Consider the following 16,171-nt stretch of genomic DNA (forward strand, 5'->3'; position numbering starts at 1 on the left):
CATGACAAAGTATTAAATAAAACTAAAAAATATTAAAAATATTACCTTGGTGCTTGCAGCTGCAATGGAGGAAGGTGGAGGTGCTGGAGAGGAGAGAGAGGCCACGAAAATTTGAGAGAAAAGAGCCCTCCTTTTGGCCCCCCTTAGGTCCCTTTTTATAGTTTTTCAAAAAGTCACTTAATTAGGGTTAATTAAGAGGTTTTTCATTTTTTAGGACTCTTTCTAATAAACCCACTAAAGGCAACGATTTTTTGTGGTTTTATAACCTAGGTGGGACTCTAATTAATCCCTAATTAGCCCCTAACTAAACCTAGAAAACCCCCAAATGTGATGCCACTTGGCATCTTTCACATTTGTGTTTTTAAAACACCTTTAAAAACATTTAAAAACACTAGTTTTAAAAACTAATTTTCAAAATGAGTTTTCAAAATGGTTTTGACTCTTCTAAACCTCTAACACTAACCAAGACATCAACTAACCCTAGTCTAGCCCTGACTTACTCGAATATGGCGCCACCCCGAGTGGGCCCTACTTGAGTTTTTCAAAAAGTGATTTTAAAACTTGAAATTGAAGGAGTTTTCAAAAGATTTTCAAAAGTAAACTTAAAATTAGGATTTTTGAAATGGCATAAGGTCCTAACTGAGTTAGAATTCCTCTGGATATGGTGCCAACTGAGTGGGCCCACATCGAATTTTGAACATTTTTTGAAATAAACACTGAAAATGGCTTTGAAAAGGGGTTAAAATTGACATTTGAAATTCAAGATCTTTGAAAATAGGGTCTCAAGCGAACTGGAACTCCGGGTTAGAGTCTTGAACCCTTAGGACTCTGAGTTTTTAGATTTTAAAAGCTAAATGAAAGAATTTTCAAAAGATTTTATCAAGAAATGATGAAATAAGTCAGAAAACACAGTCAGGGTTAGACTCCTAACTCGACCGAACTCTAAAATAGAGTCCTGAACTAACTGGACTCTGTGAAATGACCTAGATTTCGAAAACAAACAAAAAAGATTAAAAATGGAATTAAAACAGACTTCAAAATAGACTCCTGACCGGATCAGGACTCTGAAACAGAGTCCTGATCGGACTGAAACTTTCAAAATTTTGAGAAACTTGATGAATAGAGGAATTCAGAAGCGACACCACCTCAATGGGTCTCATCTGTGAATTGAAATCGATTAAAATTTGAATTTGAAATGAATCCAGATTGTTTCCTTGAGAAAATATTTCGAAATATAAAGTCCTGGGGTTGGAAAATGACAGAGTATTGAATAAAAACCCAGGTTTTGAAATTGATTTTGGAATAAAAACTTTAAAATTCAAATCTGGATTGAATGTTTTGAAAACAGGAGTGTTGGATCTCGAAAATGAGATGCAATGACATGCAATGCTATGCAATGACATGCAATGCTATGCAGAATACATGCAATGACATGCAATGATCTGTAGTGACTTATGAAATGGACAAACACTGGATGAGGGTGAAAATTTGGGGTGTTTACACTTATCTCCCTGATTATTTTTATTTCGTTATAATTTTTATATAGATTGTATGTTTTCAAGCATCACATTTAGGTTTACAGCAAATTTTTATTATTATTTCATATGCTTAGGATAGTTTTATTAAAGATATGTTGTTATTTTATAAGTTTTAATTTTTGCGCACTGTCCAATCGTTATTTCATGTTCGGTTCCTCATCAATAAATCTCGAAAATTTTATTATAGTTGGGTTTATTCATCTGTGTTTTCCTACCAAAAATCCAGATCCATTCAGGTTTTATAACTCCATTTTAAAATTCAAATCCAAAATCGGGTTTTAAACCCTCCTGAAATTTCAATTTCTGCTTTAGCAGAAAAGAACCTCCAACACCACCCTTGTGGGAGATTCGGATTGCTCTCCAAAAATCACAGTGAATTCATGATTGAATCTACTAATGATCTGGAAATTTTCATGTTTTTCCAAGAAGTTTAGGCCTCTTTCAAAAATCGGATTTCCCAGACCCCTGGGAAAATCTTGATTTTCTTTTGTCAGGGTATAGACAGACCCTAATGCACCAAGTCCATACAATCTGTAATCCGTCTGCAAAAACTTTCAACATAAAAGTTTTTTCTAACATAATTTCCTGTCATTTCCCAAAATTGGGGAATTTTTGGATCTGTTTCATTATTTTTCCCGGATTTTCTCTTTCTGTCTAACAGATTCCAATGTCCAGAAATTCCAGAGATTTAGGTCTCTGATAACAGTGTGTCCTTTTCCAAATCGTAACCCGAATCCCAATAATGTCAAAAGATCAAATCTTTCTCTGTTTGTCAGAGACATTTTCCCACAATTTCAGCCATTTTCCCATCTGTCTGCCATTTTTCCCACATTTTCTACCGAAACCTGTCTGTTTCCTTCATTTACTAGAGTCGCCGGATTCCGATCCGACTTGCCGGAGTGGTACAGCTCCGCTCATAGGTCAAAACCATAAAGTGTAAAAAGAAAAAATCCTTTCCCTACTGTCCTCTGTCACCCCATAAAATTTGGGAAAATTTTATGGAAGTTTGATATCCTAAATCTCCTTTAGAATCAACATTTTAGGCAAAAATCACAAAATGTAGGGTTTTTATTTGAATTTCCATATTTAAAAATACAAAAAATTTGGATTTTCGAGCTCCATTATGTTTCTAAAGTTATTTTAAGTGTTCATGCCAAATTTGGTTTAATTTCAAGTTCATTTGCTCCATGTGTTAGTTTATCTTTAAATTCAGAAGCGAAAATCAAGCGAAAATCAGGTTAAATTTGATATTTTATGATATTTTCGTCATTTTAGGGTTTTATTCATGTACATAAGCATGTAGAATCATATTAGGGTTAATTTTAATCTCATTTTCATTTCATATTTTTCCATTTTGCAAAATTTATTTCAGAAAACTCTGGTTTCAAGGCCATAGTCTTGTTATCGGGGGTATTTTGGTCATTTTGACCTAAATTTCGAAATTTCAATTTCTAATTCTCCAAAATTTCATGCATATCATCATATTTTATCATATTATGTTTGATTTATTTCATTTGATTTTCAAATTTCCAAAATTTATAAAAATTCTTTCAGAAAACCCTGATTTCAAGGTCATCAGGGGTATTTTGGTCATTTTGACCCCAATTTCGAATTTTCAAGTTTATTTTCGAAATTTATTCATTATTTATCATGTTTATATCAAAGGGGGTATGAATTTGGGTTTATATCTGAATAATATCCGATAATTTCCCATATTTTCGGATAAATTCAGAAAAACCTACATTTTTGTGCTAACCTTGTTTTCTAGTTTTGCAGGAACATTCAAGAAGAAGACTTAGCTTTTATTTTTTTATTTCAATTCAATGTAACCTCAAATGTAATAATTTGGAATAAGAGTTACTTTTCTGCTTAGAATAGGGTTGCATTGCATATAGTTTAATTTATGCAAATTTCAATATGTGATGTATGATTCATGCACATTATTTCAAATTCACTATGGTTTACACGAATGGCACGTGCACAAGCTCTTATGGAGTTTATAAACTCGGTGGGATTCGTATTTATGACCATAGTCAGAATACGAAGAAAACCAAGATTTATGATCTTCATATTAGCCACATTCAGCCTACACACTTAGGCTAACTTAAAAAAAATGCACTGCATTTTTCAAAACTTCAAAAGGATTTCTCAATTCCTCAATGAAATTCCCTTTTCAAATTCATATTCATTCATTCATATTATTCAAATTTCATTGTTTTCAAATTCATTTTCCAATTTCAATTTAAAAAAAAAATCAGTTTTCTCAAGAATTTCCAAGTCTTTCTCAGGATCTAATTTTCTCAGAATTCTAAATTTTCAAATGAGATTTCAAAGTATTTTCCAAGTTCAAATCAAGATTTTCCTTTGTTTTAACATTCTCAAATTTCAAAAACCCAAGTTTTCAGAAATCTATTTTCTCAGAATTCCCATTTTCCTGAGAACCCAGTTTCCTGAGAATCCATTTTTCATGTCAAAAGTCATTTTCCAATGAATTTCTTAGATTTCCTCAGAATACTCAAATCCATTTTCTCATAAAATCAATTCCAAGTTTCCAATCTCAAAACCAATTTTCTCAGATTTTCAAGTTTTCCTGAGAAATCACTTTCCAATGCAAATTTCTGATTTCCAATGAAATTCAATGATTTTCTCAAGAATTCAATTTTCAAGTACTTTTTCAATCAATTTGCAAGCATATTTCAATTTTCCAAAGCAAACATCATATTTTCTCAAATATTGCATTATTTTCAAAATTTCATAGCACAAGCCTTATTCTCTGTGCATTCTAGAAAAAATAGAGCATAATTTAGATATTTGAGTCAAGTTAAAGCACATAATTGATCATTGGTTCAATTACCCCTGGTAAAGGCGCCAGGAACGGTTGAACCTCGTACCGACAGGCGGATCCCATTCCACGGAATTTTCCCGCAAATTTTCAAAACGGAGGCGAGTAATTTTGAAAACCATTTTCAAAACTTTGGTCGAGTTTGACTCGCGAAATTCATTTCTTTCTCGCAAGGGAGGGAAAAAATTTTTGCGATGATAATACTCGCGAAGCGAGGTTCCGGGTTAACTCTTAGTCTGAATAGGAAATCTACCATACGGGTTTCTCAAATAGAGAAACCATAATGGGACCTTCGGAACTTGGACGAACAAATCCGAAAGGGGTTTTTGCGAAAGGAAGAAGATATGGTTCTCTAAAGCTTGGAAAAATGAATGATTTTGTGTATCTCATTTGTTCAGACTGAAATAGCTTTTTGAAATCAATGACCTCTCATAGAAAAATTCAGGTTTTGACCCTTAACCTGAGTGGGAACACCATACGGAATCCTTGACTGAAGAAACCGCGATGGGACAGGAAGAGGTACTTTAACTGAATGAGGCAACTCTTCTGGAAGATATAAACAACGCTAGGTTGCATCAAAAATGGATATTGAATGTTTATTTCATTCTTGAAATAGCTAGAAAAAAAAAATTGCCAATAAGATAAAGTTATAGCTGATTCAAATGCTTCAAAATGTGCACGTATGTGCAAAAGATATTCCCTCTTTTACCTAGAGTATTTCCTCCAAATGAGGTTAACTCCCTGGTTTTAAGAGTCAAACTCAAATTTTAGCGCTGATGATTTTCTTCAAGGAAGCTATCCATTTCCTTGATATGAGAATAGAAGAAATATTCTTAATTTCATAAAAGCAAGTAATGAAGAGATATTGATAAAGGAATTTTGCGTGAGAAAAGATGACTTCTAGCAATTTTGGCAGTTTGATATATGGGTGTTTTCTCATGATGATCCTTTTGCACTTTTTTGAGTCATTGCACTTTCTCGGGCTTTTACATCATCCTTCATTTGGATGGGTCCTGACTTTTCTATTTTTTTTCAGGGAAGGGTACGTCACAAACTTCTTCATCTTGGAGATGTTCTGATCCTTCTTTTATCTCAGGGATTATATATGATGATATTGGCTCAAAAGGTCTTTAGATGATAGCAGAAATCAAATATCTTTTAGGGTTTGTCGGTAGGCTCATCACACTTGCCTTCATCTTGACAGTGATCTGAACTTTCCCTGGAAGGATCTTTTACAAACTCCTTCATCTCGAAGATGATCCAAATCCTCTTTGGCCTCGAGGGTCTGCTCGCCTATTCGTCTTTATCTTGACGACAGTTGAGAGATCCCTTTTGCGGATATTTGATTGCAACTTTAAACGAATCAGAAAATATGTGTTGAGTGGATTCTTTCTATAGCTCGAGATATTTCCACTGCCTGATTGCCAGAAAGGCATTTTAAAACATGCGCTATAGCCAAGATCAATATCAATTTGCTTCTGGCTTTTCAACATCATTGAAGATTTCTTTCATTGATCATATCGAGGCTATTTCTTACATCCTTTTGGTTGATCAACAGGAAAAGATTTAAATTTTACCTCTTTTTTGCAAAAAGTTTCACCTTTTGGAAGGAAATACTGAAGATAATCTGAGAAAATTCTTTTTTTTGCAGTAAGAATATTTAGAATCAACAAATGCTTTTAGTAAATTGGCAAAGTTTTCACGAATTCTTTGTGAAATAATCACTCAATATAGATTTTGATGAGACGTTTAGCTGTAATGTAAAGCAATGGTGTAAGAATCAGACTTTAGAAAACTTGACTGAAGAAATACATTAGGTTTTGGAAATCCCGACCAGTTATGAGAAACTGGATTTTGATAATCCCGACTAGTGAGAAATACCGGATTTCAAATCCCGACCAGTTATGAAAACTGGATTTGAAAATCCTGACCAGTTATAAAAACCGGATTTGAAAATCCCGACCAGTTATAAAAACTGGATTTGAAAATCCCGACTAGTGAAAAACACTGGATTTGAAAATCTCGACCAGTTATAAAAATTGGATTTGAAAATCCCGACCAGTTATAAGAACTGGATTTGAAAATCCCGACCAGTTATAAGAACTGGATTTGAAAATCCCGACCAGTTATAAGAACTGGATTTGAAAATCCCGACCAGTTATAAAATTAGATTTGAAAATCCCGACCAGTTATAAAAACTGGATTTGAAAATCCCGACCAGTGAAAAACACTGGATTTAAAAATCCCGACCAGTTATAAAAACTGGATTTGAAAATCCCGACCAGTTATAAAAACTGGATTTAAAAATCCCGACCAGTTATAAGAACTGGATTTGAAAATCCCGACCAGTTATAAGAACTGGATTCGAAAATCCCGACCAGTTATAAAACTGGATTTGAAAATCCCGACCAGTTATAAAACTGGATTTGAAAAATCCCGACCAGTGAAAACACTGGATTTGAAAATGAAGGATTTAATCTGATGGTTTGAAAGTGATTGAATTTGGGAGATTATAACTCGAGGGTTGAGAAAATGATAAGATTTTAAAGATATTACAATCAGAGGTTGGGAAACTGATAGAATTTGAGAGATTGAAGATCTTGAATGTTTGAAAATGATAGAATTGAGGAGTCGCACCCTAAGGGTTTGATCTTTTGGAATACACGACCAGCGGGAGCTGGATCTTTTGGAATACAGGACCAACGAGATGCTAGATCCTTTGAAAATACATGACCAGCAAGATGCTGGATCTTTTTGAAATACATGACCAGCGAGATGCTGGATTTTTTGGAAATACATGACCAACGAGTGTTGGATCCTTTTGGAAATACATGACCAGCGAGATGCTGGATCTTTTTAGAAATACATGACCAACGAGTGTTGGATCTTTTTGGAAATACATGACCAATGAGTGTTGGATCTTTTGGAAATACATGACCGGCAAAAGCTGGATCTTTTAAAAATACATGAAGTTTTGGGAAATTTTAAGTCAGAACTCGAATTTAGAAGGAGAAAAGTCTTTGGTCAGAAGACTGATTTTAGAAGGTTACCGGTGTGAGAACCGGATTTTCCAAATGAGCTCAATATATGATTGAAAAGTTTGAGAAATAACCAGTGCGAGAACTGGGTTTTGAAGATGAGCTAGATTTTCAAAATGAGTTTTTAGAAGATAATTCAGGATTTATCTCCTTATCCTGAACGGGGGAAATAATAAAAAGAATACCTCATTGAAAGGAGGCATCAGGTTTATCCCTGAACCTGAAAGGGTATTTTTAAAGGTAGATGGAATTTTAATAAGATTGACGAAAATTTGTTTAAAACTTGACATAAATGAGCAATAGCTTGATAAAAATTTGATCAAAACCAAAAAGCGAATCAAATCAAATGAAAATAAAGATCGCAAGATCAATTGAGAGTTAATAAAATTTGAGAAAAAGAGTTTTTGTCTAATCCTGCCTGCATATGATGAAAGAAGATGATTATAGATCAAAAAATAAAAATGCCCCAGTATCATGGAGAAGAATGTAAGAATTGATAGAAGATCATTGTTTTATTGAAATGACTCTTTTAATAGTACAAAGGCTTTAGGATGAAAAATCTAAGTATAATATTTTTTCAGATGCAGAGTGTTGATAGGGTTTGGCATCTCCACTACATCTGCGTTGATTAGATGATATGAATTGCGAGAAAGTACTTCCTTAACCACATAGGGGCCTTCCCAATTGGGTGACCACTTGCCCCGTGGTCGGTGCTTGAGATGAGCCATTGATCTGAGTACCAAATCATTAACTCGAAATCTTCTTTCAATGACGGACTTGGCATAGTGTCGAGCAATCCTCTGTCGATAAGCTTGAGCATACTCTGCTACCTTGAGCCTTTTTTCATCTAGCAGATCCAGCTGCACCAATCTCTGCTGCTGATACTGATCGAGTGTCAATTCTATAAGTGAAGCAAATTTGAGAGTGGGCTTCTGGATATCGAGAGGCAACACTATTTCAGTTTCGTAAATAAGTTCTGAAGGAGTGGCATTAGTCGGGGTCCGAATGGTGGTCCGATATGCCCAAAGTGCATCATGGATCTTCTCATGCCAGTCTCGACCTGTTTTCACAGTCCTTTCCAAAATAGGAATTAAAATTTTATTGGTGAATTCTGCTTGGCCGTTCCCTTGAGGATAATAGGGAGTTGAGAAATGATGGCAAATTCTAAATTTAGAACAGAAGGTTTTCATCCTCTCATTTTTTAAATGGGTTCCATTGTCTGAGACAATATCATGTGGTATGCCGAAGCGGCAAAGGATGTTCTTATGAATGAAAGAAACCACATGCAGGCCTTCTACTGTGCGTAGAGTAACAGCTTCAACCCATTTTGTGAAATACTCTGTCGCAGCCAGGAAGTATTTGTGGCCATTGGAAGCAGAAGGAGTAATTGGGCCCACGACGTCAAAAGCCCACATAGAAAATGGCCAAGGAGAAACAACTGATTGGAAATATGTGGCCGGAGCATGAATGTAAGGCGCGTGCAATTGGCACTTGACGCACTTCTTCACAAATCTATGACAGTCCTGCTGCATGGTATTCCAATAGTACCCTGCTCGAATGATCTGCTTGACGAGAGTTTGATAGTCGACATGGCCACCGCAAATCCCTTCATGCGCCTCTTGGATAAATTCCATAGCCTCTTCTTTGTCTAAGCATCTTGAATACTCAGAACTGAACCCACGGCGGTAGAGGACATTGGCAAGAATGAAATATCGGGTAGACATACGCTGAATTGCACATTGCTCCCTTTTAGGCATTTCTGGTGGAAATTCACCAGTCTTAATGAAATTTTTGATATTTTGATACCAGGGTTTCTCCTTCTGATTGACCTGGTTTACTTGCATATTTGAATCGAAAGCGGGTTGCTCAAGTCTGTCGACTTCGAAAGAACGACATGATTCACTGCCTTTGAAGGATAAAATGGAGCCCAAGCTAGCTAAACCATCGGCTATCTGATTATGCTCTCTTCTGATATGGCTGAGCTGAAATTCTTCGAAGCTATCCACAAGAGCTAAGACGATCTTCTGATACGGAATTAATTTGAAATCTTTCACTTGCCATTCAGTGTTAACTCGACTGACAACAAGAAGGGAATCACCAAAGGCATGCACTCTCTTGACATCAAAACTTTGCAGAATTTTGAGGCCTTGTATTAAGGCTTCATACTCGGCCATATTATGAGTGCATTGGAAACCAAGCTTGAGGGAATAAGGGATCATTTCTTTTTCTGGAGTGATTAACAAGACTTTGATCCCTATACCAGACATGTTTTAGAGCCATCAAAGAATAAATTCCAAACTGGGGGCTGTTGGATATTACAGATGTGCTCATCAGGAAAATCATCCTCTGCTTTAATCTCTTCTGTCAGGGGGAAATCTACCAACTGATCTGCGATCGCTTGGCCTTTAATCGACTTTTGAGAAACATACTCTAAGTCATATTGCATTAGGAGGACTTGCCATTTCGCAATCCGTCCAGTGAGAAAAGGTTGCTCAAGAATATATCTGAGCGGATTAAGCTTTGACAGAAATTTGATTTCAGAAGCCAACAAGTAATGTCTCAATTTCTGGCACATCCAAACCAGAGCTAGACAAGTTTTCTCCATCTGAGAATACTTCTTTTCATAATCAATGAAAGTTTTGCTCACGTAGTAGATAGCGTGCTCTATCAGGCTGCCTTCTTCATATTGCGCGAGGAATCCACCACAGGCATTCTGATTGACGGAAATGTATAGTAGGAGAGGTTTTCCCAACTTAGGCGGCTTCAAGACTAGTGGATTAAGGAGATACTGTTTGATGCGCTCAAATGAGAGCTGACATTCTGATCCCCATTCAAATTTAACTCCTTTTCTAAGCAAATGATTGAAGGGTTCACATCTCATAGCCAAATTGGAGATGAACCTGCAAATAGACTGAATACGCCCTTGAAGACTTCGCAGTTCTCTGAGATTAGTTGGAGGTGGCATATCAATAATGGCTTTTGCCTTGGATGGATCCACCTCTATTCTTTTCTTGCTGATAATGAAGCCGAGTAATTTGCCGGACTCCACTCCAAAAACACATTTTTGAGGGTTAAGTCTCAATTTATAGAGAATAAGTCTTTCAAAAACTTGACTGAGAGCATCAAGGTGATCTTCTTCTTCTTTAGACTTAACCAGAATGTCATCCACATATGCATCCATATTCTTGTGCATTTGATCATGAAAAATGACGGCCATTGCTCTTTGATAAGTTGCTCCGGCATTTTTGAGTCCAAATGGCATAACAGTGTAGCAAAAGGTTTCCCATGGGGTAGTAAATGAAGTCTTTGACTGATCACGAACGGCCAGCTTGATCTGATTATAGCCTGAATAACCATCCATGAAAGAAAACATGGCATGACCTGCTGTGCTATCGATCAACAGGTCAATGTTAGGAAGTGGATAATCATCTTTCGGGGTAGCCTTATTGAGATCCCTGAAATCAATGCAAATCCGAACTTTTCCATTCTTTTTAGGGACTGCTACGATATTTGCTAACCAAACTGGATAATCAATGGCCCGGATGAAGCCTGCTTTCAATAAATCTTCAAGTCCTTCCTTGACTTGTTGCTCAATTCGAGGGTCTAACTTCCTCAGTTTCTGCTTGATTGGTCTGGCTTCTGGTTTCAATTTGAGGCGATGTTTAACCAGCTTGGTATCTAATCCTGGCATATCTTTATAAGTCCAGGCAAATACTTTCTGATGCTGCTTAAGGAATTGAACGAATCTTGCTTTTTCAACCTCGCTTAGACCCGACCCGATTTTGAGAATTTTCGGATCATCTTCCGACCCAATGTTGATATCCTCAGTTGGATCTTGAACCAGAGCTGATGGTTCATCCTGCTTCTGAATGTGAGCGAATTCGAGCAATTCCTGAATGGTGGAATCAAATTCGGCTGGCTCTTCGGTTTGCTCTGCTGCCTGATTGACCTCTGCTTTGTCTTTCATCTCAGGAAACCTTGCCAATTTTAGATATTTGGGATTGATAACGATTTTTGTCATTGATTCAGAAGTTAATGGTCCTGAAAATGTCAAGAAGATGTTTTTAAGGGAAAGTATAAAAAATAAGCCTTTTGTACAAAGCAAAGAATAATGGCACAGACAAAATATAAGAAAAGAATGATAGATGCCCGAATATGAAGAAAAAACTTGATCTTTCATTGATTGAAGTATAATATTTACAAGACACTGACAAAAGATGGGACTTGTGTTGTCCCTACAAGATTTAGTAGAAAAGAAAAGACAGAAAGTAGGAAAAACTAAGGCATCATCTCTTCATTGGCTTCCTCTGACAAAAACTGTCTTTTTGCTGGAATCCTGGCCGGTGAACCCCAACCCTGAACTGTTTGCATGCTGAATTGGAATGATGGGCTCTATTATGCCGTCTTCATCTTTCCCCATGCCTTGGAATGGCTGGTATCCATGTTTTATCAGAAGATCGAATCCCTTTCTTGCTTTAGAAAATTGTGGAAATAAAGGATGATCTTTGAAGGAGGTGTAATTGATGCGTCCTCCTAGTTTAAAGAAACAAGGTGCCTGCCATTGGACCGTAGCTGCGATATTTTCTTCTTCTAGGACATCTTTTAACTTTAACATTTCTAAGCTGTCACTGAGATTGATTTCATCCGCTTCTCGGATGCTTGGAATATCAACTGTGAATGTTGGACGAGGAATCATAGGCTGCGGCAGCCTTTCTTCAGGGTCTTCGCCCAAAATAGTGGTAATCATTCTGCCTTTGGACCACTTTATGCATTGGTGGAGGGTTGATGGAACTGCATTGGCGTTATGGATCCATGTTCGCCCCAACAACAAATTGTAAGTAGGCAGCACGTTGACGACATGGAATAACACCGTGTGCACTGAATAATTAATGAAAATTTTTAAGAAGATCTTGCCCTTGGCAGTCTACCCGTGATTATCGAAGCCGTAGATGGTGATAGGATCAGGCACATATTCTTCTTCTTTCAATCCCAGTGCTTTCGCTGTCATCTTTGGGCAAATATTGAGGATGTTGCTTCCATCAATGAGCACATGTGGGACAGTCATGCCCCGGGTCCTTAGCACAATATACAATGCGTTATTGTGGAATGAATGAGGTTTAGGCAAGTCCTCATCAGAGAAAGTAATAGGCGCGTTGGTCATCGCCTGGTTTACAATTTGTGCCACGCCTTCGGGCGTGGTGCCCGGCTTCACCTTGATCTTTCTCAGTAGATTATCTAGTTTTTCCCGATGCTGGGGAGAATCATGAGTCAACTCGAAAATGGAGATGTTGGAGAGCGCTGTAATAGGCTTTTGAAGGCTTTTGGCCCGCTTTTCTGCTGCCTCAGAGGTTTCTGCTTCCTCTGTGCAGGCTTCCTTTTTCAGAAATCTTTTTGGAAAAACTTGGGTTTTTCCGCTCTCGACCGACATGTTTCTTATATTTAGAAATGAGAGGATATCCCCTCTCTGAGATGCAGGATGATCTTGATGTAGAACCATCACCTGATGCCGCAAATTTATTTCTTCGTTGGAACATGGACGTATGTATGTGACTTTGTGGCAGGAAGGAATGTTCAGAAATGGTTGATGTTAAATGCTTTGGGAATGGGGCGGACAGGATGTCCATTTTGCCTTCTTCTTCATCCTCAATGAGGATGCTTTTATCAATGCAATTCTAGATCAGATGCTTCAGGACAAAGCACTATTCAGTGTCATGGCCCATTGCCCTGTGGAACTTGCAATACTGTTCCTTGAATCTTCCCATGATCACTGGCGGATCTGCAACTTTGGGAAGTTTCACCATTCCATGAGACAGCAAGTATTCTAAAATTTTCTCCAGAGGCTGGTCGAGGGGAGTGAATTTTCGATCCCTGCTCCAGTTTATGTGCTTGGGTTTTTCTTGGAGGTCTCCTTTTTGTTGAGGACCGGTCGAGAGAGGCTTGGCATTGTTCTTGAAGAACTTCCCTTTCCTTCCTCTGTTTTGCTCAGGCTTCGTGCCACTGCCACTTCCCTGCTTGCTGCTACTACCCTGGTCATCCCTTGGAACATCAGCTGAGTAAGTGAAGTGTGTCTTCTTCTTTGGGTCTTGTACATTCTTGGCCAAAGCAACACCTTCATACATCCCGTTTTCCAACCCCATCTCGAGCCATTCTGCTCTCTCTATTAGTTCAATAAATGACTTGGAAGGATATGGGAAAATGAGGCTTTTTAGGGGTTGCGAGAAATTGTTGAGAATGACCTGGAGGGCATGTTCCTCAGAAATAGGGTTTCTCATTTTGTTACAAAGGCTCCTCCACTTGTGGATAAAATCTCTGGCCTTCTCATTAGGCTCCTGTTTGAGGTTGCACAAGTGGTTCAGAGTGGGCAGAGCTTCCGTGTTGAACAGGAAGCGTTCAACAAACATGTTGACAACTTTGTCAAAATCCCTTAACTCGATGGGATTGACGTGCTCGGCATACCATTTGGCGGCTATCCCCTCCAGACTATGGGGGAAACAGAGAAATAGGGCACGGTTGTCCTCACTGAATCGGGCGCATTCTGCAAAGAACATGGCAAGATGGGCCTTAGGATCGCCGAATCCATCAAATTTAATGAATTTCTAGGGGAGGTTCTCCAGACTGATGTCCCCTTCCTAGCCGAGGTAGAAGTCCTGCCTGGTGTACGACCTTTTTCCTTTGTCACGGATTTTCAAGTCTTTGACTATTTTGGTCAGTGCCTGGATTGAATCCTCTGCGGGGGGGCCGTACTTAGGCTTGTTCACTGACAGTGGCTCTTCCACTGGCCTCTTGGATTGCCGCAGATGTTTCGGGATGTAAATCAGCTGCTCTTCTTCAGAATTCTCTTCTGCTGACTCGGAATCTTCGGAAGTACTGTCACGCTGTACTTTCTGCTTGCTGATTTTGACCAGCTTCTTTATGGGCTTCTTCTTAGCTTTGCTCTTAGAAGCTGCCTTTCTAGGACCAGCCTTAGCTTGCTCGGCCATCATCTTGGTCATCATCTTTTGAAAGATCCGGTACATGGCCGGATCGACATCGCTCTCATCCCCTGAGTCATGCTTCTTGGATACTCTGGGAGAATTCATTTCCTCTGGTTCGCTGTCACTATGCCGTTGAGCAGCCTGCTTACCAGCCCTTGTCTGAACCATTTTCAGATGCCAAAGTTTTCCTGTAGAAATATGGGAATAGTTAGAGTATGGAGAAGTTTTTTGAAAACCAAAATTTTTTAGAAAAAAAAATAAAGGATTTTGGCAGACAATTCCAAGAGATTATCCCATTACCCGGGATTGGGTCATCACACGATTTGTGATAATTGCGTTACCATTTGAAGATAACAGAGAAATGTGCCTTGTTACCTAGGCGAGGTCGTCAACCATGAGAAAATATATTGAAGAAAATGTGGGAGGAATGTCTCATTTACCTAAGATGAGGTCGTCACTAAAATTGTGACCATTTGTGCTATATAAACAAAATACAAGAAACAAAATTTTGGCCAAAAAGTAATTTTTATTGATATTTTAAACATTCAAAGACAAAGAGAGGGTGGGCAGACAGTTTGCCACCACTCTCGATATTCAGATGATACATTTGATCCAAGAAATATAGACAGAGAAACAAAGGAGTCCCAAGTATATTTGGTGACATGGTATGCCCCAGACCACTGATCCGACTGCAGGTTGAATTCTGGTATGTTGCCTGTCGGGAAACGGGTGTTGGCACGAATCTGTCGCTGCGAAAACTGTTTGAGACATCATTCCGGTTGATAATCAACACAAAAAGAAAGGGCCAAGCAATCTGTAGCGCTTGTCGCGATCATAGGTGTATCGAGAAACGGTCTCTCTTCTGTCGAAGAAGTCCCAAGTAATCTCCTCCTGATGTAGTTTCGCGATCAAAGCTCGACACTGAATGACTGACTTCAGCTGCTTACTGTTGAATCTGAAAGAACTGGCCTTCGAGGGAACATGTCGCAGGAACCACGACTGTAGGGCGTAAGTGCATCCTTCTACCAGAATGGTCTCCCCAAGAGCAAATTGAGCCAAGCCTCGGTAAAGAAAAGCCAAGGCGGCCATAGAAACTGAAAGCTGACGGGTCTGCCTACTTCCCCATCTTCGAAAGAGCTGGGCGACTCTGATATCTATGAAATTATGGCCATCTTGGAAGAAAGCTAATCCTACTGTGCATAGGATCATGGCATGCTGAATTCTATCTTTCGCTGCTCGGGACAAAGTGTCCACCTCCTCGTAGGCCCCATACTTACGATAGAGTCCGAACAGATCAATGAATTGATTTCCACCGATCTCATTGAGAGGCCAGCATCTGCTCCTTGTTGCTCTGGCCAAGGCTTCTCGAACATCTACCCCTTTGATGTTGATCAAAAATTGTTGCTCGACAGGATCATCTGGCTGACCAGCTGGTTCGGGCAATCCCATAATATCATTGAACTCATCCATCAGTAGAGTCATATCTCCCCAAGAAAACCAGAATGTGCAGGTACGTGGATTCCACCGTTCTGCCATAGCCTGAATCAGAGCTCCGTTGATGGTTCGCTTGCCTACCGTTGATGCCATCTCCAACCCACAGTCATCCAAGTGATCTGGGAACATACGCGAGAAGGTGGCGAACCAAGAATAATACCACCGGAGGAAGAAAGGACGAGACTGGATGACCCGTTGATCCGGGGATCCATCCTGAATCTGATAGAAGACATGATCTCGGGGAAAAACAACATTGAGGGAATTTGACGCCATTGAAAATGATAC

Source organism: Nuphar pumila, chromosome 5, assembly GCF_984573655.1.
Source record: "Nuphar pumila chromosome 5, dmNupPumi1.hap1.1, whole genome shotgun sequence".
Lineage (NCBI taxonomy): Eukaryota > Viridiplantae > Streptophyta > Magnoliopsida > Nymphaeales > Nymphaeaceae > Nuphar > Nuphar pumila.